Source organism: Myotis myotis, unplaced genomic scaffold (assembly GCF_014108235.1).
Source record: "Myotis myotis isolate mMyoMyo1 unplaced genomic scaffold, mMyoMyo1.p scaffold_m19_p_16, whole genome shotgun sequence".
Lineage (NCBI taxonomy): Eukaryota > Metazoa > Chordata > Mammalia > Chiroptera > Vespertilionidae > Myotis > Myotis myotis.
Window position 1 is genome coordinate 47,414,145 of NW_023416320.1, and position 27,479 is coordinate 47,441,623.

Below are 27,479 nucleotides of genomic sequence, written 5' to 3' on the forward strand. Positions count from 1 at the left end.
AAAGATGTGTCTTTAAAAAAAAGTGAGACATACAATCTTTGGTAGCTACTTTATAAATTTAATCATTTGGAGAAATATGGGTGGGGCAAAAGTAGTTTTACAGTTGTGAATATGCAAAACAGAGTTTATCGTGTATTGTTATTTATTAATTATTGTGTTATGTTCCATATTAAGGTAAACCTACTTTGTCCACCCTGTGTGTTGAAGAGATTAAAAAACAAAGAAGTAAACATGTCAGACAGACCTGAGATCAACTGAGAGCCCCCAATGCACAACTTCCTGCTGAGGTGATGAGACCCGAGCGTGCACTTAAGGCTGCAGGGGAGCATTTCTGATTTGCTCAGGAGGTTCCGGGCCTGTAGTTAATCCCACAGGAAACGGATAAATCGATGCCACAGAGACTATACTGAGCCCCGCTGGTCCAGGCTGCACTGAGGAAGTAGTGCCTTTGGAAGAAGGGGAAACGAAGTCACAATTTCAAAAGCCTCACACACCGTCATGGCAGGAGCAAGCTTTACAGCTACCTCCGGAGGCTCATCTTAAGGACTGACTCTCCAAGTGAAGGCACAAGACCTCTGGGATTCTGAATGTCTCCAAATCCCCAAATTACCCCCAATTTCTGGCTAAATGACTGTTCCGGGCAATGTTTGCATCCTCTGGTTTCTACAACACTAGTTTCTTTCATGAAATTTCTGAAAACAAAGCCGAGAGGACCAGTACTAGGAGCCTGGAGTCAGTGCTGCTGTGGGGTCAGTCCCTGAGAACTCCAGCGTCCACTCTGGGCCAGCATCTGCAAACTTTCATCGTCTACAGTTAGTTAAACTGTTGTTGAGATTGCTTGTAAAATACTAAAAACTTAATACATATTTAAAAATTTCTAACACGCTATTATAACTATAGTTAACATAATAAAACGACCTCATATGCTGCCCACAAATGAAGGAATTTTGAATACGTGGCCCACTTTTGAATAAAACCGAAAGCCTACAATAGTGTGTTCCTGTCCTAAGTCATTCAGGAAGGAGACATTCCGGGAAGGGTGTGCGGGGCTGGCAGGAAACTCAAGTGAAACTTCAATATCCTTCTATTAATTACCTGTATTTTGGGAGGAATCAATAGCCCCATTTCATTCAATCTGGGCGAGATCTTAGATTAACAGACCTCCGCTCACCCTCCCACCCCCACCAATGATCTTGTTCACACTTGTGTTAAATTTGGTTGTTAATACCAAGTGCTATTTCCCCAGCTGTGAAGTAAGGCTAGCAGCTGCCTGGGCAACCAGGCCAAGCGACAGCGGCGCAGTCTGTCCAGGAAGGGAGTGTGGAAGGCTGAGGCTCTCTGCTGGCCTGTCACACCGTGTGCAGTATGCTAAGTGACAACAGCGACAGAGGCAAAGGAAAGAAAGAACACAACCAATTTCTACCCATAACACATTTTGCTTCCAAATCGTTTTATTTATGGGATACTACGTTGAGTTTGATCATTTTAATTTTAGATTTTTCAGCATTCTATGCACAGAAGCGAAACCTTACGATTATATAAACATTCCTGATTTCTACTTTAATATGTAAATATTCCTGGTTTCTGCTTTAATTTTAATAAACTTAAAATTTCCGTAATCTCAGAAACAGTGTGCTGTGCTGAAGATGGGAGAACCATGAAATGGAAGGAGTCTGGGTTTTCTTTCCTTTTTAAAATTTTATTAAAGTACTAGAGGCCCAGTGCACAAAAATTTGTGCACTCAGGGGGGTCCCTCAGCCTGGCCTGCACCCTCTCACAGCCTGGGACCCTCTTGGGGGATGTCCACCTGAAAACAAAGCCGAGAGGACCTAAGCTGGGATTGGGCCTAAGCTGGCAGTCAGACATCCCTCTGGCAGCTCAGGAGCCCTTGGGGGATGTCCGACGGCAGCTTAGTCCTGCTCCCTGCAGTCGGACATCCTTAGTGCTGCTGAAGAGGCGGGAGAGGCTTCCACCACCGTCACTGCACTCACAGCCGTCAGCCGGGCTTGTGCCTGAGCGGAGCTCCCACTGTGGGAGTGCACTGACCACCAGAGAGCAGCTCCAGCATTGAGTGTCTGCCCCCTGGAGGTCAGGGCACATCATAGTGACCGGTCATTCTGCCATTAAGGTCAATTTGCATATTACCCTTTTATTATATAGGATAGTTGACACACAACATTATATTAGTTTCAGGTGTGCAACACAGTGATTCTACATTTATGTACCTTACGACATGAATGCCATAAGTCTAATAACCCTGAAGTTTGGGTCTTTATGTCACCACGTGGAATGCCAGCCACCACCCAAAGAAAAGTAGCATGGCAGTGTGACAGGACTAGAATGAGGGCAGCCACTCGAATTCTGCAGTTTCCTCAGCTGTCTTCACCCAAATACACAAAATGGGGCTTCATGTCTTTTTAACAATTGGTTTCTGCTTCTTTGATTAAAAAGGAGTCTTTAATAAAACCTCTACCACTGTGGCAATGTCAGCGTTTGTTAATTCTAGGTGATGGGCATTCTAGTGGCTGCCATTCTATTTCCTACTAGAAGCCCAGTGCATGAATTCATGCACTGGTTGGGTCCGGCTGGCTGGCCCCACCCCCTGGTTGAACAGAGTTGGCTATTCCTCTCCTGTTTTACAGGAATGCGATATTCTCACTACAATGAGCATTACCATTGTGGCATGCTTATGAAGCTACATTCTCCTCCACTGTGCCACCCCGTTCCCAGCGCCACTACTGCTTATCGCCTCGGATTTGGCTCAGGCGCATGTGCAGCTCCAGACTCTCCTCCTTGACCTCCACATGCATCTGAATAAAGTATTAAGTATTATAATAATAATACCTCATGAAGTATTAAAGTCATGACTTCAAATTTTTCAAAACTATAGGGGAAGAGATTATCTAAATGGTCTAAAAAGGTGTGAGAGTAAAGGAAAGAGCGTAATTCTGTGCAAATTAAAATAAAAATAGCTAACACTTTCTGAGCACTCATGTGCCAAGTACTATCATGAGTCAGTATTCCTATTAACTCAGGACGTCCTTGAAACTACCCAATAAGGTACATACTATAAGCCCAACTTTACAACCAAGGTGAGAGAGAGTGCTGAGAAACACTCCTAAAACAAAAGCTAATTTATGTTAGTGACCAATCAAAAAAGGTCTAACACAATTTCAAGACCAAATTTTGCTTATTCAACGTTCTTAAGATGGAAATCTAACACTCTTCTTAATCCTAATGCTCTATTTTACACACCAATTCCATTGCTTACTATTTTCTAAATACTACATGAAGCCATTCTTTGGTTCACATCCCAATGTCACTGCCCAAAGTTACATCATCAAAATGTCACCCCTTGACAATGGCAATCATCTGTGACCTCTCCTCTGGGCACTCCACGCTTCCCTGCACCTGAAGACTGTCAACTCCATGTGCTGCTCGAATTGGCTGTAGAAAACAACCCCCCACGGGATCTAACCAGATCATACGCCGACTTCTCAGGCTTGTTTTGAGGATTAAGTCTACTCCTGCATGTAGCACAGTGCTTGGCACATTGTAGAAACTTAAGAAATTTTAGAAATGCCTCTGAAAAGCAAGATGTATCAACCCCCTTTTACAGAGGAGCTCAGCCATCTCAGAGAAGTGAAATCCTTTAACTGGAGCCCCTCGGTAAGTGGTGGAACCAGGCTGGAACCAGGTTGGTCTGGCTCCAGCCCCAGCAGACCTGACAAGTCTGGTCAGTCCTGGTGGTCTCCGCCTGGCAATGCTGCTGCAGCTCGGCATGTGATGAATTCTGGCCAATGGCACGTGGAGGAATGTCTGCAGGGGAACTCCAGGGAAAGGTTTCTTACTCGGAAAAGAGACACAAGAGCCCTGGCCAGTGGTTCTCAATGGTTAGAGCATGGGCCCCGTACACTGAGGGGCCCAGGGTTTGATTCCCGGTTCAAAAGCATGTACCTCAGCTGCAGGTTCGATCCCCCACCAAGGTAAGAGCATGTTGGGGAGGCAACAATCAATGTGTCTCTCTCACATTGATGTTTCTCTCTGTCTCTCCCCCGCGCTCTCCTGCTTTTTCTAAAAATCAATGTCCTCAGGTGAGAATTAAAACAACAACAACAAAAACCCCAAAAGAGACACAGGAAAGCCCCTTTCTACACATGTGAACTGTCCAGTCTGGACGCGACACACGCTGTTTCTGTAAAGGATCAGGCCTGAGTGCAAACCCTCATGGAGACGAGGCCGGTCTGAAGGAGAACTACCGAAAGGAGGGAGTCAGGCTCCTACACAAGCGAGTAACTGCCTGACCCTGCGTTCCTTGTTCTGTTTGTTATTGAAACAAAATTCCCGTATCGTTTAGGACCCAAAAGCTGACAGGGTCTTGGCACATATGCTATGCACCGTGGACAGTAACACAGATCTCATGGAACCTATTGTAGCAACTTCGGAAATCAACTGCCCATTCCTTGGAGATGTTCCCAACTCTCTTTTTCTCACCTAAATTTTATGTGTCCCCAAGCCCACATTTAAGTGAAACCACTTAAAAACACCCTATTCCGAAATTTGTTAGAATGTTTTCAATGGTTTCTATGATCACAAATAGATACAAACAATTTTAGTCATATAGATGGAGATGCATTATCATGATGGACTTAACACAGGATATTAGGAAGAAAACTAAGTTTCTAATGAGCCTGCTTCCTTCCTCTCCCCACCCCAGCCTTCCAAACTCAGGCTCCTCATCAGTGAGCTGCATGCCATACTCAGGGAACAGGAACAAACATTTGCCCTGGGAACAGAAATTCCAACACAGTCTACTTGGCAAGAGCAATATGAGGTAGTTTTCATGGACAGGCAGACATACTGTTCCTATGGAACATTCTGGTATCAAGATCCAAATGGGCTGGAACCTCAGCTCAGCATGGCAAAACATGCAGCACAGGAAGCGCAGCAGCAGCCGCGGCCTGGTCTCCGCACTGAGTACAGCCTCCTCAGCAGGCCCTGGTCCAGGGCAGCCCTGCACCCATAGCAGCGCTCCTCCCTGCCCTGGACAGCTTCTCTGGGCCTCTCTGAGAGCTGCCTAGATCTGCGAAGCAAGTGACCTATTCCTGGGTAGGGAAGGCTGGGTAGTAACATTTACAATCAGATATATTTAATAAATTTGTATTAGGTAAAGCATCCAAAAACAGGCCTGAGCCCCAGCCAGTTCGGCTCAGTGGATAGAGCAGCCGTGGGCAAACTACGGCCCGCGGGCCGGATCCGGCCCGTTTGAAATGAATAAAACTAAAAAAAAAAAAAGACTGTACCCTTTTATGTAATGATGTTTACTTTGAATTTATATTAGTTCACACAAACACTCCATCCATGCTTTTGTTCTGGCCTCCGGTCCAGTTTAAGAACCCATTGTGGCCCTCGAGTCAAAAAGTTTGCCCACCCCTGGGATAGAGCATCGACCTGCGGACTGAAGGGTCCCAGGTTCAATTCCGGCAAGGGCACATTCACTCTCATCATTGATGTTTCAATCTCTCTCTCCCTCTCCCTTCCTCTCTGAAATCTATCTATCTATCTATCTATCTATCTATCTATCTATCTATCTAAAGAAACATTAAAAAACAGGCCCGGGACAACAATTTCATCTGACTTGGGAAACATGACCTCTCACAAAAGTCCAGTTTGAACCCACGCTGAAGCTTTCTCCGAGGTCCCCTCTGGCAGTGCGGACACTAACTGCGCTTGCTTCAGGAGCCCCGGGGCTGAGGTCAGCGCCCTGCCCGCAGAACAGCCCTGCCCAGGAGCAGCCCTGCCCACAGAGCAGCTGTCAGTGCGGAGCAGCTGTCAGCGTGAGGGGGTTCCTGTCCTAATCCCGCTCTGACCTCAGACTCGAGCCTGAGAACCTGTCAGAAAGGTGCTCTCACAGTGGGAGACATTGAGCAGCAGCTGCTGTGCTCCCCAGGCTGCGGCTGTCATTTGGGCTTTTAAGGACTCCAGTGCCACTCTGGATGCATGTCATGATGCCCGGGGACAGGGTGCACAGTCTCCTCGCTGCCACACAGGACAGGGAGCCCCGGTTCCCTCAGCGCACTGCGGTCGAGGGCAGGGGTCTACCAGAGGCACCCCAGCGGGACCCCCACCCTGATCCAGGACACCCTTCAGGGCAAACCAGTTGGCCCCCACCCGTGCACCAGGCCTCTATTCTATATAGTAAAAGGGTAATATGCAAATTGACCCTAACAGCAGAACAACTGGGAATGACTGGTCACTATGACACACACTGACCACCAGGGGGCAGACGATCAGTGCAGGAACTGCCCTCTGGTGGCCAGTGTGCTCCCACAGGGGTAGCTCTGCTCAGCCACAAGCCAGGCTGCTGGCTGCCAGTACAGTGGTGGTGGTGGGAGCCTCTCCCGCCTCCTCAGCAGCAGTAAGGATGTCCAACTGCAGCTTAGGCCTGCTCCCCACTGGCAAGTGGACATCCCCCGAGGGCTGCCGGGCTGCCAGAGGGAGGTCTGACTGCCAGCTTGGGCCCGATCCCCCAGGGAGCGGGCCTAAGCCAGCAGGTGGACATCTTCCAAGGGGTCCCAGACTGCAAGAGGGCATAGGCCAGGCTGAGGGGACCCCCCGAGTGCACAAATTTTTGTGCACCGTGCCTCTAGTACTTATACATAAATATACAATATAATTTATAATTATATACTTTATATTATACTTTAACTTATATTAAAACTTTACAAATTATAAATAAGTTAAGTTATAAATAAATAGAATACACATAAATACAAGTTATAAATAAATAAAAATTTACAGCTCTAATTTATATCATAAATAGAGGCCTGGTGCATGGATTCCTGCACAGGTGGGTTCACTCAGCCTGGCCTGCACCCTCTAGCAATCTGGGACCCGGTTTCGGCCCGATCCCCGCAGACCAGGCTGAGAGATCCCACCGGTACATGAATCCGTGCACCGGGCCTCTAGTATGCATAAGACCTTTGGTTAATCTCTTCCCACCCTCCCCCTCCCCCCTTTCCTCTGAGATTCATCAGTCTGTTCCATGTTTCCATGCCTGTGGTTTCTGCTCCTGTGTTGAGGTCTGCCCCTGGTGGTCAGTGCACATCATAGCTACTGGTCGGCCAGTCGCTTAGGCTTTTATATAGACTAGAGGCTCAGTACACAAAATTCATGCATGGAGGGGCGGGTCCCTCAGCCCAGCCTGCACCCACTCCAATCGGGGACCCCTCGGGGGATGTCTGACTGCCGGTTTAGGCCCACAGGGATCGGGCCTAAACCGGCAGTCAGACACCCCTCTCACAATCTGGGACCGCTGGCTCCTAACCACTCACCTGCCTGCCTAATCACCCCTAACCTCTCTGCCTGCCTGCCTGATCACCCTTAATTGCCTCTGCCTGCCTGCCTGCCTGCCTGATTGCCCCTAACCTCTCTGCCTGCCTGCTTGATCACCCCTAACTGCCTCTGCCTGCCTGATTGCCCCTAACTGCCCTCCCCTACAGGCCTGATCTCACCCCAACTGCCCGCCTCTACTGGCCAATTTGGTTCTGATTGGTCAGTTTCTATACCAGTCAGCATCAAAAGCTCCGCCTCCTAGGCAGCTGTTGGTTCCTCACAGTTGACCCAGATTTGGTTCTGATTGGTCAGTTTCTATGCCAATCAGTGTCTCTGGGCCTATCAACAGGGCCTGATCAGAAAGGTGGGGCTGATCAGCAGCCCCAGGAAGGCCTGGAGAGAAATGGAGGCAACGGCTGTTGGCCAGGCCAGGAGAGGAAGAGATGAAAGTTCTGATCAACGGATGCCACAGATGCTACAGATCAGACCCTGTCTCTCTCTCTGCAGGCCTCTCTCCAGGCCTGATCCACAGCCCCCTAGACAGTCAGTGCTGGGTCCAGGCACCAGCAGTGGCCCCAGTCAGTGCTGGGTCGCCACGGCAACCCAGCACTGATTTCAGGTCTCCTCAAACCTTCCGTGGTACAATCCTGGCTCTTTATTATATAGATCAGTGATTCCCAAAGTGGGCTCTACCGCCCCCTGGTGGGCGCTGCAGCGATCCAGGGGCGCGGTGATAGCCACGGGTGCATTTGTTTTAACTTGTTTTGTATTACCTTTCTATTCTGAGTTCAATAAATAGTTCCATAATTTCAAACTTCAATGTTTCTAATTTACACCTTTCTTTACTATATTTTACAAAAAAGGTAGAAACATTAATACATATATCTTTCTGTTTAATTGCTATTAAAATTTTAAAAAAATGAATTTCCAGGGGGCGCTGAGTAATATTTTTTCTAGAAAGGGGGCAGTAGGCCAAATAAGTTTGGGAACCACTGATATAGATTATAATTTTTAAGTATATAATATGTTAATTACATATAGTTATATATAAATATGTTTATACTTTAACTAAACTATATGTGTGTGTATATATATAGTGTGTGAGCGTACGTATGAAAATACAGTAGAAAGATACATATAGAAAACACAGATTATATCAAAACCTTGGAGATTGGGTCCTCTGGTTAACCGAATTTCTTTGGTTGTTGGAAATTTGTCTCCTTTCTTTGTTGAACACATTTAAAAACGGAAGGGGGAGGGGGGGACAAATAGTAAGGTGTTAATTTAAACAGAAAAATATCAGTAATTACATGAATGTAAAAAGTCTAAATATTCCCATTAAAAGTTAAGGACTGCAGACTGGATAGATAAACAAAACCCAAGTAAATGCTGCTTACAAGAGTCCTACTTTGAACAAATGTAAGACACAGAGAGGCTGGAAGGACCAGGATGGAGAAAGAGACACCACACAAACACTAAACGAGAGCTGCTGCAGCAGTATTTACAGGAGACGAAGCAGACGCCAAGGCATGCAGCATTAGTAGATAAAAAGAAACATTTCATAATGACAAATGGAATTCCACCAGGAGATAAAATCATTCTCAATCTCTAGGAACCTAATGATGCAGCCTCACAAGACACACACACTGCCTTGGGCACAGGTCTGGAGTTACGAGCTGGTCTGGAGGGTTAAAGGGCTAACACAGCGTGTCCACCGTGAGCACAGAGTGCATGTGTGGGTACAGACACCAGCACATGCCCTGTCACAGCTGGAGCCACAGACTTTAAAATGAACTTCTTTCCTGTTTTCACATGTGAGCTTATAAAACATTAAAGTGTACAGGAATATGTTACTTTAACTGCAGCAAAGATTACTGAGCTCATGGCATTCTATTGTTAATCTGACTTTAACTGTGGCAGTAAATCAACTCCGAAGTACGGTTATTAATTTTCTCCTGGTATGAAGAGCACGTATTATTAGGTAATGCTTCAAAGAGCAGGCCACAGGCTGCGCTCAGATCTGTTGCACAGAGGCTGTAAAACAGGAAGAAAACAGAGCTGTCATTTCCAGGGCTGCTGTTCTGCCTATTTGTAAGAGTCACAGGACAAATGGCTTTTCTAAATAAAAGGACACAATGAAGCTTTTCCAAGAACTACCAGATTTTAAGTTATATTTTGTTGCCTATACATCGTTGTTTTTTTTTAAGTTGGATTTCATCCTGAAAGATTAAACAGTACAACTCTAAATAAATGGGACAAAGGAGTTTCCTTCCAAATGAAATGCAAATGTGTCCGCTATGTGAAATACTTGTACCTAGAAAGGCTTTCCAGCAGACAGAAACTCACGCACACTCATAATACAGATTTTTTATATAAAATAAAGATACCCACAGAAGCTTTAGTCCTAAAACCTTCAGTTATGAACCATCCAAATAGCAAATCAATTCATTTTAGCTAATTAAGGCAAGCAGAAAATATTGAATTCAAATCCTTGGTCTTTTAGATTTGTACACTTCACAAAACTATGTTTGTTTTACAAAATAATCCATTTATAATGTTTTACTTCCAAGGCTCATAGTCTTGTGATCAATACTCATTTTACCAATAAGGACAACACAACTAAAGCACTTTCCTTTCTTGGAAAAGCAGGGAGGCTGAATACTGACTGACAGCCTGCTCAGCACTGCCCAGCCTCCCCACGCTCCTCCCAAACCTCCAGTCCTGACCGCACCCTTTCACAGGGACATGGCTTCCCACACATGCAGGCTGTCCTTCCCTGAATGGACAGAGCATTGCCGCAGGCCACCACCTGCTGAGGACAGGTACTCTGGCCTGCTCTTAAAGAGACAGATACAATAAGAAAGCGATGGGAAAATCTTGGGCAGCCTCTCACTCCCCACAATAGGTGGGCACTGCACAGCCTGCTGCTGAACAGTCCAGACCTGGCCAAGATGCTGAGACCCCCTGGTTTCTGTGGTTGTCCCACTTCCTACCGATCCTGGCTCTTCCCTGGCTCTTCGCCAGAGCCTAACGACGCCACTGGAAATGCCGATGTGAAACCCCGCTGCGTTGTACCCACGAGTACTTGCAAAGCACTGGATATGCTTCCACGCTTCCCAACGACACAGACATGGGCAGACAGCCCACTGCACTGCAGGTGCACGTGCCAGGGACCGACAGCCCAGCACAGGCTGCTGGCACGTATTGCAAGGAAGAAGGGACTCAGCTAAGGCTGGGGGTTCAGGAAACCACTCCCAAATATATGTAGAGTTTGGTTTTATTTGTTAAGGTTTGGAGAAAAGAACGAGAGAATTCCACATTTTAGTCATGTTTAACCACAGGGAAAAAACTTTCCATTAAGAAAGAAGCACTACTGTGAATCCTTTTAACCTCAGGAATCAAACATTACAGAGCTTTGGAAACTCCCAGAGCTGCTGCTGTTCATTAAAAAAGAAAGTGCCCTTTTCAGAGGCAGAGCTTTCTCTTTCACAAAATTAAAAGGTCAAACACGCAGCCCCCTATAAGAAAGCAGCAGCGCCTGGGTCTCCCCGAGACCAGCAGGACGAGGTGAGTGAGGGAAGGGCCGCGATGGTGGAGGCCGTGGAGGCAGCCTCCCATGGCCTCTGTGGGCCCGGGTAACGGCTCACGCCGCCTCCTGAACAAAGGTAACTACTGCTCATGAGAGCGAGGTCGCAGGACCAGGAGCACCGAGTGCTCTAACGGAGCCCAGACCATCTGATACCGGAGAAGATCTGCATTTAGGTAAGTTAAGAAAATCTAAATTGGATTCAGGAGAAACGCGGGAAACTGATGACCAGGCTAATTATTTTCTCTCTGACAACAGAGTGTCTCACTTTACACACCGAGGAAGTAACTAATCTTTTCTTCTTCCACATTCTCCAGCAACACACACCTGCTGCAATGTCTCATTACCACGCGGCCATCGCAAACGGACCAAGGGGCCGCGGGTCGCTGTGCGGCTGGCCCGTGCGCCACGCCCGCTCTTCTTGCGCTTCGACTTGCACTTACTAGTACAACTGCTGTTACTGCGGAGGAGAAGAGCCTCCTGTTGTCTCCCTTCCTCAGGACCACGTGGGCCCACAGGGGTACCCTGAGCGGGGAAGCCAGAACCTCTCCCAACTGTCCACGCCCTGCGGCCCCAACCCAAAGCTGGCTTAACCACTGCTGGCCATGAGCCATGCTCTTCCCACATCAAGGCTCCAGCCGGCATGTGGTATGTCATTTCTTACAAATATGAAAAGTCTTTCAAAGTGATTCCACTTGGTATCTGTTTAAACCATTCTGTATGTGAAACAGTCACCCGAAAAAAAAGAAAAAAATATTATTTGTAAAAAAATACTTCATTATAACAATTTGAAAATTGTTTCCACTTCTGGGGGTTAAGACGGTGCACAACATGATGTAGTAAGTATTTTAATTCTACGTGGTGCTCCAGGTAGGAGAGGTCAGCTTTACTGAGGAACATTAATAGGAAATACATTATTTTTGAAGCGGAAGGAATATGTTGTCTTCATTACTGGCCCACATTTTCAAAGGTAGAACATATTTAGTCTTTGGTTTTTCTGTATTATTTATTCTACTTATATTCAATCACTATGCCGTTTTTTTCAAAACTGTGCTTGCGGCGAGGACGGCATTTTACTCAGTCCCGGAGGGTAAGAATTACCCTTACTGTCACTGCCTCTCCAGTACCTGCGATGCAGGGCACTGCGCCCAGCCAGCCCAGCACTGGCGTGCGCGGCAGGAAGGCAGGAGCTGGCCGCGGGTGCGGGACTTGGCTCCAAAGCTGGCCCACTCCATGCTCCGGCATCCCACCCAGGCCCAATGCGGTCAGCACCTACCCACTTGGAGTGTCTCCTGGAGGTTTTCATGCAGGGTCCGAGTGTCAAAACCTTAGGGAAAAAACTTAGAAAAACCCTAAAGTTATAGGTCTTAAAAGTGTTCTTGTGCCCTAGCTGATATGGCTCAGCGGATAGAGCGTCGGTCTGCGGACTCACGGGTCCCAGGTTCGATTCAGGTCAAGGGCAGTACCTGGGTTGTGGGCACATCCCCAGTAGGGGGCGTGCAAGAGGCAGCTGAATCGATGTTTCTCTCTCATCGATGTTTCTAACGCGATATTCCTCTCTCTCTCCCTTCCTCTCTGTAAAAAAATCAATAAAATATATTTTTTTAAAAAAGTGTTCTTGTACTTCCTGTGTCATTCCACTCCTGCCACACTTCACACCGCCACCTGTGACAGCGTGAACCAGAAGCTAACAGACTGTACTTTCAAACTGCACGCCATACCCCGCAAGGAGCCCATCACCCCTAGGCTTTTAACCAATATTGTGAAAGAATGAACTGTGGAGGGAGTGAGAATGCGCTCATGCTCCGGGGCTAACTGGATTTGCATGGTGATGAGAACACATTCCTAAAGTCCTTTTCTTCTAACTTAGGAGCGGCTCTTCTGCAGGACAGATGAATTCATACCTTCTGCTCTTTAGCAGAGAAACCAGAAAGGACAGACTTTATTAACATAATTAACAGCCACCAGCCCCGCTCACCCCAGTGTACTTGTCACGGTGGGGAGCGTGGACCTCTTGCAAACACATCATCCCGGAGGAGCAGGGCCAGGAAGCAGCGCACAGAGCCTCGGGCAACAAGCAACAACGCTGCAAGAGGCAGACCTTTCAGAGTGATGATGGCACAGGATGGCAACATGAACACCACCTCTACCTCACACTCCTTGAAAACAAAAACTGAACCAAGGTGACTCCCTCTGAATCATGGGAAAACACTGGATTACCACAGGGCAAGGCATGCCAGCAGCTGTGGCAGAGGCTGTTTTAAAGAAGGCACCTTGTTGGTCTTCTAGTCCTCCTGACCCATTATCATTTTAGTTACAAATCATTCATGTGCAGCACATGAGGCTCCAGACACAGGACAAAAACACATTTTCCCCCTGGGGGGTGGGGGGCGGTAACTGATGTCAATAGCTGCAGCTGTGACTGTGTAATTACCTGTTTGCACTGACGTGGCCCACAGTTTAGATTTAATAGGTCAGATGACAATGCACAAAATGCACTTAGCCTATGATTACCCCTTTTCAAACATTCTCTCACTCGCAACTTCGACCCTGGGAACATAGCAGGCACAGACTTAGGTCAATAAGAAACACTGGCCAACACAATAGGCCTTGCCTCAAACAGCGCTGTTGACAGACACCAGCACAAAGGAGATGAATGGAGGCCCCCTCAGTCTCACCCAGGGGGAAGAATGAGTCAGTGTGCTGCCTTTGGGGCTGTTTGTACAGTGTATGCCGCTTTTGTCCTCGGCCACTGTTCACAGCTCAATGGGGGACACAGCTGAGGAAGTGCGGGCGGAAGGACCTCCACCTCTTCCCTGCGGCCAGCAGTGGGGCCACATGCACGTGACAGGCCAAGCGAGAGCGCGGAAGTCTACAGCTACAGCTCCTCCCACCCCACCTCACCGGAGGAGAGTGATTTTGAGTTAAAGTACAAAGACTGTATTACTTAGGGTGCCTAGAAAAGTCACTATTAGCATGATATTAATACAGTTGTTGACTGAATTATTGTTCACTTGGCTTCTGTCATATATCTCCTACTTCTTTTTCAAATGCTTGTGTTACATGCAAAGAGAAATCAGGACTGACTCAAAATAGGAACCAAAGTGATGCAGCCAGGACTCAGCAGACACGGCTGGATCCGGGCCAGCAAGCAGGTGAGGAGGCAGGATCCGGGCAGGGCCGCAGCAGCCGGGCTGGCAGTGGCATTTCACCCGCGTGTGTCAAGGCTGTACTGTCCCAAGTATACGCACACCTCTCTTCGTGCCTCCTTCCCACGGTAAAGGGGTGCAACAATAAGGAGCCCAACCCAGGGGTAAATGGAATCCAAGATAATTCAGGGAGGGTGGACAGACAGCTCAAAGCGGAAGACGGTGTGCTTCACCTGGCCAAGGAAACAGAGCTAGAGCGAGGGACGCGCGCCAGTGCTGAACGAAATGTCATGGCCCAAAGCCAAAGACATCTCGCAGGACTGCATCTGCATTTAACGTACATATGCTTTGGAATTAGACTGTGTGCAAGTTCTGGTTCTACTAACTACTAGCTGTGTATCAGTCCTCCAGATCTTAATTTCGGCATCTGTAAAATGGCACGTCTATCCATTCCTTTATTCAAAAAATAACTGGCTCGGTTGGTTGGAGCATCATCCCATACACCGAAAGGCTGCAGGTTTGATTCCCCGTCAGAGTACATACCTAGGTTGCGGGTTCGATCCCAAGACAGGGAGTGTACAAAAGGCAACCTATTGATGTTTCTCACCTTGATATTTCTCTGTCTGGCTTTCTCTAAAATCAATGAAAACATATCCTCGAGTGAGTATCAATCAATCAATAAATAAATATTGAGGCAATACTAGTACCTACTTCATTGGTTGCCGTGACGATAAAATAAATTAATACACATGAGGTGTCAAGAGGAGGACCTGGCACTGTAAGGTGCTTATACTGAGCGCCAGCACTCTGAGTCCATGAGGACTTCTCTCTGACCAGAGGCTGTTTTTGGTTTTTTTTAAATATATTTTATTGATTTTTTACAGAGAAGAAGGGAAAGAGACAGAGAGCCAGAAACATCGATGAGAGAGAAACATCGATCAGCTGCCTCCTGCACACCTCTTACTGGGGATGTGCCCGCAACCAAGTTACATGCCCTTGACCGGAATCGAACCTGGGACCCCTCAGTCCGCAGGCCGACGCTCTATCCACTGAGCCAAACCGGTTACAGCGAAGCTGTTTTTAATGGTCTCTAGTAAATAGATAAAGTCAAGCTTTGTGGGTGCCATACAAGTGACACAGCTACATATAGAATACACGTCTATTAATATTAAAACTTTAAAAAAAGTATATGATTTGAATTTTCTCCTAAATCTACATCAATGTACACCTAATAATTCCCCCTAAGGAAGAAAACAAAAATGAACATTAATTAAGTGCTTGCTATTCTAGGAGCCAGATAGTCTTCTAAGTGATTTATCTAAAATACTATTATTTTTGCAGTGAAGAAAATGAAAAATCGAGCATTAAGTAACTTGCTTATGATTACACTGTTAAGTAAGCAAACCCAGGCAATCTGACTTCTGACCAATACTGTGCTCAAAGCACGACATGATATTGTCTCATTAATATTCCTATGAGAGCATCTATACCGACTGGCTAAGTTGTACTATCCTTATTCTTGGACTTAGCAAAGACAAGAAGTCACTTTCTTAGAAGCTTCTGATGTAGAATAAAACCATAGATCCACAGCAGCCTCAGAAACGATGATTTACTATGAAATAAAATACGCGTAAGGTATGTCCTTTTATCCTTTTGAAGAACAGGCAGTTGCTGACCACATCTCATCTAGCAGGAGTTCAAAAAGTAAAATTTTTTTAAATGCCTTCATAAAGCCTCATCACCACACAACCTTAATTAGTTTCATGCATATGAATTCAATCTTTCTTACATGTTAATATATCTGTAATGATTCTGACAATGCAAAAAAGTTAATTAGTGAAAAATAACTGCTTTGAGAATAGATACTTTAACCATATAAGTGATTACTTAAAAGTAAAAAAGTCCCCCATTTCAGCAACCGTCAGAGTGCCTCTGCATATTTAAATCTCTCTGTGGCGCTTATTCTCAGCTGGTCTGCCCAAGGCCCCTGAGCATCAGCCCTGCTCCCCCTCTCGGCCCCGTTTCCTCTCCAACAAGACAGAAGAAACTATCTGAGCCAAGAGAAACTCGCCAAACTGCAGGCACAAGTGCCCATGGGTGGGAAAGGAACTGTTCGTAGAAAGAAGGAGGTAGTTCACAGACCAGCCAAAGCAGGTGATAAAAAACTTCAGTTCCCCCTGAAGAAGTCAGGGTGACAATATCCCTGGTGCTGAAGGGGTAAATATGCTCACAAACCATGACAGGCCATGCTGAGATCGAGCAGCCCACAGAAGTGCTACCTCGCATCTTAAACTGGCCCGGCAGGCAATCTGACTGGTGTACGGAGACTGGCTGAAGCTCTGCCCAATCTGTGGGTGGGAAAGCACCGCTCCCTACTGGAGAGGATGATGATGACGACGTTCCAGATCATGTGAGGATTTTGATGAGGCTTCCAAGAATGAAGCAAACTGAACTGAGTCAACTCTGAAGAAGATAAACTTGAAGAAGTTTCTGGGAGCTGCTATTTTACATTATGACTGCTTTTTCAAATTTTGTTTATGGATCTGATAAAATCTAGAGCTCTGATATTTTTTGGCCCAACGCCCCTGGAAACTGCAGCTCTTTTCAGTTTTTGCTCATATATAAACTAGAGGCCCGGTGCACGACATTCGTGCACTGGGGGGTGTAGGGGTCCCTCAGCCCGACTTGCACCCTCTCCAATCTGGGAGCCCTCAGGCGAGCCCTCTCCAATCTGGGAGTTTCTGTCTGTCTTTGCAATTATATGAGCGAATTGTCTGAGACCCCAACTCAGTTGGGTTTGTTGCTCACAGAATAATAGAGGCATTTTTTTTTTTTCTTTGCTTCATTGGTGGAGATTTCCTGGAAGTTTTAGAATATCTTCCCTTTAATTTTTCCTAGACGCTCTGATTTTACTTATGTCTCTCACCTTTGCTTTCCCTCCATCCCCCACCGCAACAGTAACTTGATCCAGGCTCACTTTGCTCTACTGTCTAGGACAGTGGTCAGCAAACTGCGGCCCCTCGAGTATGGCTCTTCCACAAAATACCACATGCGGGCGCACACGTACAGTGCGATTGAAAACTTCGTGGCCACACTCAAGGGGCCAAAGAGCCGCATGTGGCTCGTGAGCCGCAGTTTGCCGACCACTGGTCTAGGAGATCCGTCTGCCACCAGAACTACGATTCCCAGCATTCCTGGTGCTCCCTGCGCTCTGGGCTTCCACTTCCAGTCCTGGGGCTGCCACCAGAACTACTATTCCCAGAATTCCTGGGCTCCCCGCGCTCCTGGTTTTCCCTTCCTGCTCTGCCTTCGTCCCACGGCCTCCCACTCTGCCAAGTCCTCCAAGCCGCCAACTCTCCCTCTCTGCTCTCCGTCTGGCGGCTTGGGGAGCCAAGTTCCCCAAGCCGCTCCACTCTCTGCCGGCTCTCCCACTCTGCTCTCCACCCGGCACCTGTGTATGCAAATTAACCCATCATCTTTGTTGGGTTAATTTGAATACTCACTCCTGATTGGCTGGTGAGGGTAGCAGAGGGACGGTCAATTTACATGTTTCTCTTTTATTATATAGGATCATTCTTTGCACCTAAATGAGCTGAACAGGCTTGGGAATAAGGTTTGAAACAAGTTGATAAAGTTCTTTGCCTAGAAGTAAATAAGTAAATAAGTCTATCTATCTCTCTGGTACATGTATTTGTTGGTCAACAGAACAGCAATACCAACCAAGAACCATGTGAGAAGTTAAGTAAAAATTTGCACTAATTTAAAAGTTAATTCCATATGACTGATTTCATTTATTCGTCAAAATCTTAACTTGTAAATTATATACAAATAGAGCATAAAAATCACATGAAAATTGGCAAAATTGTTCAAGGGCACTATCCCATCTAATAAAGAGGGAATATGCAAATTGACTGTCCCACCATCACAAAGATGGCGGCGCCCAGGCCCCTCAGCCCCGCCAGAGTCCCCAAGGGGGCTGCAGGAGCATGATGTGGCCAGACCCACCCTCAGCCCCCCATACGCCCAGAGCCAGCCCAAGGCACAGGCAAGCATCGGATGTCGGCTGCCCAGCCGCCCAGGGCCGGCCAAGGTCTCTAGTATAATATCCTATCTAATAAAAGAGAAACATGGTAATTAGCCATACCTCCGCTACCCTTGCCATTGGCTAATCAGGGCGATATGCAAATTAACTGCCAGCCAAGATGGCGGCCAGCAGCCAGGCTTGCTTGCTTCAGTGACGGAGGACTTCAACGTTCCCCGCCTGCTGCTGCCGGCCTCTGAGCTTGCAGTTTGAAACATTGTTACAAATATAGAAGCTAAACAAAACCCCAGAAACCTGCTTTCAGCCAGCCGGGAACTCAGAGCTGGAGTTGAAACAGTGTTTCGATTATAGAACCCAAACAAACCAGATACCTGCTTTCAGCAGCCGAGGCCTAAGAGCTGGAGCCAAGCCTCAGAGCTAAAGCTGGCCCAGAATAAAAAAAGAAAAAGAAAAAAAGGAGTGGTTGGGAGCTTCAGTCACCCGCCAGCCTGAAAACAGCCCTCAGCCCCTCACCCAGACTGGCCAGTGGGGACCCCCACCCTGAAGGGTGTGTGACCAGCTGCAAACAGCCATCATCCCCTCATCCAGGCTGGCCAGGCACCCCAGTGGGGACCCCCACCCTGATCCAGGACACCCTTCAGGGCAAACCAGCAGGCCCCCACCCATGCACCAGGCCTCTATCCTATATAGTAAAAGGGTAATATGGCTCCCAGCACCGGGATCAGCATAGCTGAGAGGCCTCCCGGCACCGGGATCAGCGTGACAGGGGGCAGCGCCCAAACCCCCTGATCGCCCTGCAGCTCTGTGTGTGACAGGGGGCGGGGCCACAACCTCCCTATGCGCCCTGCTCTGTTCGTGACAGGGGAAGGCGCCCCAACCCCCTGATCAGCCCTGCTCTGTGCCTGATAGGGGGGAGCTCCCCAACCCCCTGATCACCCTGCAGCTCTGTGTGTGACAGGGTGCGGCGCCCCAACCCCGATCGGCCCTGCTGTGTGTGTGACAGGGTGTGGCGCCCCAACTCCTCCCCCCTCCACGGGCCCTGCTCTCTGTGTGATGGGGTAGAGCCATAACCTCCCATTGGCCCTGCCCTGAGTGTAACAGTGGCGGCGCCCCAACCCCCTGATCGGCCCTGCTCTGTGGGTGATAGAGGGCGGCGCCCCAACCGCCCCCCACGGGCCTTGCTCTGTGTGTGACAGGGTAGAGCCATAACCTCCCCATTGGCCCTGCCCGGAGTGTGACAGGGTGCGGCGCCCCAACCCCCTGATCCGCCCTGCTCTGTATGTGACAGGGGGCAGTGCCCCAACTCCCCTATCGGCCCTACTATGTGAGTGACGGGGGAGCTCCTCAACCCCCTGATTGGCCCTGCTCTGTGCATGACAGGGGGGAGCTCCCCAACCCCGATGGGCCCTGCTCTGTGCGTGACAGGGGGGAGCTCCCCAACCCCCTGATCGGCCCTGCTCTGTGCGTGACAGGGTACGGAGCCCCAACCCCCCTGATGGGCCCTGCTCTGTGCGTGACAGGGGGTGGCGCCGCAATCTCCCCATCGACCCTGCCTTGAGTGTGACAGGGGGCAGTGCCCCAACCCCCCTATCGGCCCTATCCTGAGCGTGACTGAGGGTGGCATCGCAACCTCCCAATCCGCCCTGCTCTGTGCATGACAGGGGGCGGTGCCCCAACTCCCCAATCGGCCCTGCTCTGAGCCCGACCAGGGGCTGCACCTAGGGATTGGGCCTGCCCTCTGCCACCTGGGAGCAGGCCTAAGCCAGCAGGTCGTTATCTCCCGAGGGGTCCCAGACTGCGAGAGGGCACAGGCCGGGCTGAGGGACCCCCTCTCCCCACTTATTGCACAAATTTTTGTGCACCGGGCCTCTAGTAATATATATTAGTATATCACTTTACCTCTTAAAACTAATTTTTTTAATAGCCTGCAGTTTTCCTGGCTTTAGTCCTTTCATCATTCATAAAAAGAATATTTGATTAGCACAGTATAATCTGTATACTATGTAAAAATGTGACTAATATTTCATTACTAGAGGCCCAGTGCACCAGTGGGGTCCCTCGGCCTGGCCTGCAGGATCAGGCCAAAACTGGCTCTCTGACATCCCCCAAGATGTCATAGATTGTGAGAGGGCGCAAGCCAGGCTGAGAGACCCCACCAGTGCACAATCAGGGCTGGTGAGGTATGTGGGAGGTTGGCCAGCCGGGAAGGGACCACGGGAGGGCTCCAGGGCATGTCCAGCCCATCTAGCTCAGTCCTGATCGGCCGGATCCTAGCAGCAAGCTAAGCTACCAGTCAGAGCGTCTCCCCCCCGGTGGTCAGTGCAGGTCGTAGTGAGCAGTTGAGCAGCCTTAGCATATCATTAGCATATTATGCTTTGATTGGTTGAATGGACAACCAGATGACCACACACTTAGCATACTAGGCTTTTATTATATAGGACTAGAAGCCCAGTGCACAAAATTCGTGCGGGGGGGGGGGGGCCCTCAGCCCAGCCTGCACCCTCTCCAATCTGTGATCCCTTTCACAATCCAGGACCGCTGGCTCCTAACCGTTCACCTGCCTGCCTGCCTGCCTGCCTGATTGTCCCTAACCACCTCTGCCTGCTGGCCTGATGCCCCTAACTGCTCCCCTGCCAGCCTGATCGCCCCTAACCACCTCTGCCTGCCAGCCTGATTGCTCCTAACTGCCCTCCCCTGCCAGCTTGATCGCCCCTAACTGTCTCTGCCTCGGCCCCCGCCACTGTGGCTTTGTCCGGAAGGACATCCAGAAGACGTCCGGTCTAATTAGCATATTACCCTTTTATTAGCATAGATAATAAACTTTCTATCTTACTTTGTATTGATTAGGACCCTTCTTTAGGCTATCCCAAGGTATAGTTTTTCATCTTGGAAGGTATTCATTTTGATTCTTTGACTCCAATGTACACATCCTTTGCTAAAAATTGCTGAGCAATTGCATATATGCATTTAAGAGCAATCTTGATTCCTAAATGCTATGGACTGAACTTTTCTTCTCCCTCTCCCTCCAAATTCATATAGTAAATCCTAACACCCAAAGTGCTAGTATTAGGAGGTGGGCCTTTGGGGTGATTATATTACAAGGGAGGAGCCCTTATACATGAGATTAGTGACCTTATAAAAGAGGACCCAGAGAGCTCCAACTCCCTTCTTCCTCATGAGAACATGGTGTGAAATCGGCAGTCCATGAACCAGGAAATGGGTCCTTACCAGACATGGAATTGGCTAGTGCCTAAATGGTGGGGCTTCCTTGCCAGCAGAACTGTGAAATAAATGCTTGGTGTTTAAGGCATCTCATTTTAAGGTATTCTAAGAGCCCAAACAGGGCAAGACACTGAATAAGTTCCATTTTCTCTATATTCATAAACTGACTACAAAACTTGGCAAGAATCAAAGAATCATTTGAAAAGGAAGGAAAAGAACATAAAAACCAGAGCCCTGAATTAAATGCATAGAGATATACTGGATATGTACTTGAACATGTAGTGGATATGTACTACTGTGTTTCCCACCCGAAAGTGCTCATTCTGGCAACGCTCAATCCAAATGCCTACACTGGAAGAAAAAGACAAAGGCCCAGCCTGTAATCCTACTACGCTGTCTGAGGCCAAGTCCTTTTCAATACTGGTAGGCCTGGGGAGCCTGATAGCGCCTCCTGGAACATATCTTCTGACCACAGCCAAGAAAGAATGAGAGCAGGAAGCACCAGTGTGCGGATACAGGCTGTTGGCTCCCAGAACCAGAGATTAACTTAAACTAGCTTAGGAAGAAAGAGAGGAAACACGGATTTATTACAGGATACATGGGGGCCTTAGGAAACCCCAGAGCAGATTCTAGAAGGGCTGCGCCCAGACACTGAGAGCCATGAGACTCGGGCAGTGATGTGTATCTTCCCTTCCCCGTCCCCTCTTCACTCTCATGTCTGATAATCCTCCCGCTTCCTCTGAACCAGCTTTCTCTGTTCTCCAGTCAGCATAGTATATAAGGCTGCTCAAGGCCTTTGACTTTACACGTTAAAGCCCCAGACATGTGAATAGACTAATAGTTTCTCTTTCTTTTGTTCCCATTCCCAAATCCAAGGGACAGAACTTGAATTGGTCCCAGTTCATTTCAAGTACCTGCTCTGGTCTATCAGGTGGAAAGGGCCTCACGGTTTGGACACGGCCACGCACAGACCACAGTTAGGGTGGTCAGGGCAGCTGGAGGTGTTGTGTGTGCTGGAAACTGGGAAAGGCCCTCAGCATAAAGAGGAAACAAGTGCGACGCTTGGACTGCCTTCTGATGGGACGCTCACAGCGGCTTGTGCACTGCAGCAGGGGTCAAGTTGCATCATGGAGGTTGAAGGCACTGACCGAGGCCTTGGGCTGGGGATGGGATGCCACTGGGCCTCAGTCAAGGACACGGAGTTGCAGGAGAGTGTGCAGCAGAGAGCAGTGTGCCAGCACGGCCATAGGAAGCTGGCAGGTCACAGCTGACAGGTGTCCACTCTCTCTGCACATGGCCAGCAAGGAGACTCCTCTGACAGACTGCTCAGCCCTTTCTCCCTGGAGCCCACCCTAAAAATCTTGAGTTTTTGTTTCCTATAGTAAACCCTCTGCCTGACCTCAAGTCAGCTATCTGAGATAACGTACAGTGGGGCCTTGACTTACGAGTGTCCCAACTAACAAGTTTTTCGAGATACAAGCCGTCTCTTGGCCGATTTTTTGCTTTGAGTTGTGAGCTAAAATTCGGGTTACGAGCCAGCTTCAGATACCCCACCACTAGTTGGCACAGCAAACGTCACAGTGAACACCACAACATCAGCCCAGCATCACATGTCTCACTCGTTCACTGTTGATTTGACATACGAGTAATTTGAGTTACGAGCTCCGTCACGGAACGAATTAAACTCATAAGTCAAGGCCCCACTGTATTAGTATTATCCTGACTGCACAGACTTAAGTACGGTAGTATGGCCATTACTTAGGTAAAGCATGACTATCCACCTGTTTGCTCAGCCAATATTCCTAACACATCCTTTATCTTGATCTCCTTCCTACTTATTTATCTATTAGAGGCCCAATGCATGAAGATTCGTGCAAGAATGGGCCTTCCTTCCCCTGGCTGCCGGCACTGCCTTCGCTCTGGCTTAGAGCCGCCTTTCTGCCTTCGTTCCGGCCCGGAGCCACCTTTCCACCTTCCCACGTTGCCCAGAGGCCTGTCCCGCCCGCTCAGTGCCTGTGTATGCAAATTAACCCGCCATCTTTGTTGGGTTAATGTGCATAGCCACTCCTGATTGGCTGGTGGGCGTCATGAATGTATGGTCAATTTGCATCTTTCTCTTTTATTAGTGTAGATTAGTCTTACTCTAAAATATATTTTTAATCAGTCCCCCACCCCATTCCAGCAACAAAGCCATGGTATTCATTCAAGATCGTATCTCTTCTGAATTTTTAGAATAGCTTCCTAATTGATCTTCCTGCCTCCAAATCTCCAATATTTTTTGTACTAGCTTCAATAATTTCCATTTTAAAGAAAAGTACTGTCCTTGTCATACCCCATGCTTAAAATTCTCTCCTAGCTCCTCACAGCAGAGGGCCCCACTGTGCCTTCCTATCCACCAGAAACACCTAGACTCCTGGCCTTCACCTTGACTTTCGGAATCAGAATCTCCTAGAGCAGGGCTTAGGAATGTAGCTTTTTAATGAGCTCCCCGCTTGATTCTGAGGGAACCAGTCCTGCATCCGTCTTTGGATCTGTGTCTTGGGACTGCTCTATAACAAAAAGTCAGCCCCGACTCCCTGAACAGAGTGCCAGTCAATTCACAATCTGATTCCAACCTACTTCCCAGTCTCATTCCCTCCTACTCTCCCTGCCCAGCTCTTCCTTTCATACTGCTGGGCATCCAAGCATCTGCTGTCAGCTCCTCTCTACTTAGGAAGATTCTTCTCATTTTTTAGGAGTCAGCTCAGCTGTTACTTCCTCTGAGAAGCCTTCCTTGACTGCCTTTAGCATTTATTCATGACTTAGAATTTAAGAAGCAGTCTGTGTGGTGGTTAACAATACCAACCCTGCAACCACACTGTCAAGGTTGGAAACTAATGAGTGAGGAACACATGGCCTTGAACAAGTCACTTGCCTCTCTGTGGCCTTAGTTGCCTGCATTGTAAAACAGGAATATTAACAGTGTGTGCCCAATATAATTGTGCATTAGTGAGCTAATGCATGCAAAATATTTGCCTGGATTATAGCAATTTGTCATTATGTTAGCTTCCGATCAATTTAAAAATTCCCTTTCTTACTTGTGGTACTAAACTTTAAAAAAAGTAATTTAACAATATAACTTACTGTCATTTACTTCTCAAAAGGTGACTGAGGATGATCTACTAAATCTATTTAAGGAAAAAAGTCATTTCTATGGAAAAGATTTAGATTGTCTTTTGAAGACAGGCAGAAACAATTTGGAAATCTGAGCTATCAATTTGATTTTCAAAGAAGTAGGAAATATTGGTTCTAGCTTTGGGTCATTATTTTCTAAATAAATAAAGAAAGAACGAAAAAATCTGGAATGAAATCTCAGAGCAAAATTTTCATCACTTATAACACCAAAATTTTAGCCAAATATATATTTCAAAAAATCTTATAGGTTTTCAAAATAACTAGAAAAATACAAAACCTTTTTATGAACCCTGCCCTTTCTCTAATTTCTAAAGTAATACCTGAAATGGACAAGGCAGAGCAATAGGAAAACCTGGCCATCTGAAACAAGAGGAAAGCATGATTGTGCAAGGAGAGAAGTAAACAGGAAAATTCAGTTGGTGCTCGGATCTAAAGCGAACAGCTGGGATATCACTAGGTGGACTCTTATTTTTTCTTATTTTGCTTCTCAAATATCAGCTATTCAGGCGGAAAGGATAGAAACAAGATACAGCAAGATGTGGAAACAAGAGTCAGCTCTTCCAAAGAACACCCTCTCCTTGGATCTCCTCATTTACTCGGCAAATACTGACAGAGCACCTACTACTGTACATTCTTGGACACAGCAGTAAAAATAAAAAAATTTAAAAAAAGAGCCAGGCACCTTATCATGCGGACAACCTCTATCTTCCACCAAGGTCCGCATCCTTACGCAATGTCATCAGGACCACATGGCTCCAACTCCAAATTGCCACTAGAAGACTCCAATAGATAAAACCTATCTTGTTCCCATTTCTCTAGATCAGGGGTTCTCAACCTGTGGGTCGCAACCCCTTTGGGGGTCGAACGACCCTTTCACAGGGGTCGCCTAAGACCATCGGAAAACACATATATAATTACATATTGTTTTTGTGATTAATCACTATGCTTTAATTATGTTCAATTTGTAACAATGAAATTGGGGGTCACCACAACATGAGGAACTGTATTAAAGGGTCACAGCAATAGGAAGGTTGAGAACCACTGCTCTAGATCATGGTTTCTTAGGTCCAGGGGTGTTAGGAGAGTCTGTGAACCCCCTAATATTGCATGCAAATGTGTGCATAAATATACATGCATAAGTTTGCCTACGTAGACAAGGTGCTTTCACTTATTCTCAAGTGGGCCATGACCCCAAAAATCTAAACAGTCCCTGCTCTAGGGGTAGGGAAATTCCTACAACTCTGTCCTATTAAAAGGACCGCTGCCATATTCCAACCAGAGAACATTCGGTAAATTCCTTATCTGACATTTTATAGCAAGATGATCAACAATTTTATGAGCAACAAATTATGTTCTGTGCATCTGCATTCTGTCCCCTAATGTTTTCAGCACCTACAGTCTAGTTGGCCTGCTATACAAAGACTTCTCCCAAAACTGTTTACAGAGCCTGGGCTCTGTCGACTCTTGCAATATGATCCTGTGTATGACTGAGCCACAGAAAAATAACTCCTTAATTTGTGGTTAGAAAGAGCACTGCGCAACAGCCTGCAGTGGGTGGCATGAAACTATCACACTTACAAAGCAACCAAGCAAATAACACACTATGTCTGCAATAGATAAAATGTTGTAAATCCAAAACACACACTGCTATAAATAAAGTCAGCGGTTACTTGCTGAGGCCCTCTGACTAGCATCGCAGTGACCAGGGCTGCTCTTAGCATGCTTCGTAACGGAGTAACTGACGCTATGTGACAGCAGAGTAGACTCTGTGGCACCACATGCATTGTTTGGGCTAAGAAATGAGGTGAACTGCACTGTACAGTAACTTTGGGAAAATGCTCTTTAATACAAACAAACAATGAACTTCCCTTTAGAAGCCACCATAGGGGAGAAGAGGGCCACAGGCTGAATCAGCAGGCCTGCAACGTGGGAACCGTTGAATAAGAGCAATCAGTGTGCCTAAATGCATATTTGTTGACAGCTATAATCAGATCATTCCCCAAAATTAAAATCATAGATTTCAGAACTGGGAAGGCTCTAAGAAAAATCAACAAGACAATGGGACTGAGGATCAAAGAGGATGTGTGAATTGCTCAAGTTGACAAAACTAGAACAAAAAAAATTGAGTCTCTTGACACACTTATGTTGCCATTCTTACACAGAAAAGTTTTTTTTATTAATATATAACTCACATATCATACAATTCACCCATTTAAAGTTTCACCTATTACCACAATCAATTTTTTAAGACGTTTATTACTCCAAAAAGAAACTCTGTACTCTTTAACCATCACCCCTCAAGGCCCTAACCCAGCCATGGGCAAACCACGGCCCGCGGGCCAGATCCGGCCCATTTGAAATGAATAAAACTAAAAAAAAAAAAAAAGACCGTACCCTTTTATGTAATGATGTTTACTTTGAATTTATATTAGTTCACACTAACACTCCATCCATGCTTTTGTTCCGGCCCTCCGGTCCAGTTTAAGAACCCATTGTGGCCCTCGAGTCAAAAAGTTTGCCCACCCCTGCCCTAACCCTTCATCCCTGGCAACCACTAATCCACTTTCTACTTCTAAATATCGGCCTATTCTGGACACTTCTCAGACATGAAATCATACAGCATGTAGCCCTTTGTGCCTGGCTCCTCTCACTGGCATGCATGATGCTTTCAAGGTGGTCATGCTGTGTCATGTATCAGTACTTCACTCCCTTTTAGGACTGAATAATATTCCATTGTATGGACTATATACACAAACACACATGTTTTGTTTACCAATTCATCAGTTGGTGGATATTTGAGTGTTTCCACCTTTTGGTCATTATGAATAATACAGATATGAACATTGGTGAACAAGTTTGTTTTTTTATTTTTAAAATTGATTTTAAAGAGGAAGAAAGAGACAGAGAAAAACATCGAAGTGAAAGAGAAACAGATTGGTTGCTCCGACTGGGGATCGAACCTACAACCTGT

The 27,479-nt window shown here is 47.0% G+C and overlaps 1 protein-coding gene and 1 pseudogene across 1 annotated transcript in view; one reads left to right on the forward strand and one right to left on the reverse strand.

Annotated features, from left to right (window-relative positions):
- The window catches only part of MRPS28 (mitochondrial ribosomal protein S28), a 102,517-nt gene that overhangs the window by 31,469 nt on the left and 43,569 nt on the right, over nucleotides 1–27,479 (reverse strand). The window lies entirely within an intron of this gene.
- LOC118670757 lies at nucleotides 10,924–16,571 on the forward strand (annotated as a pseudogene).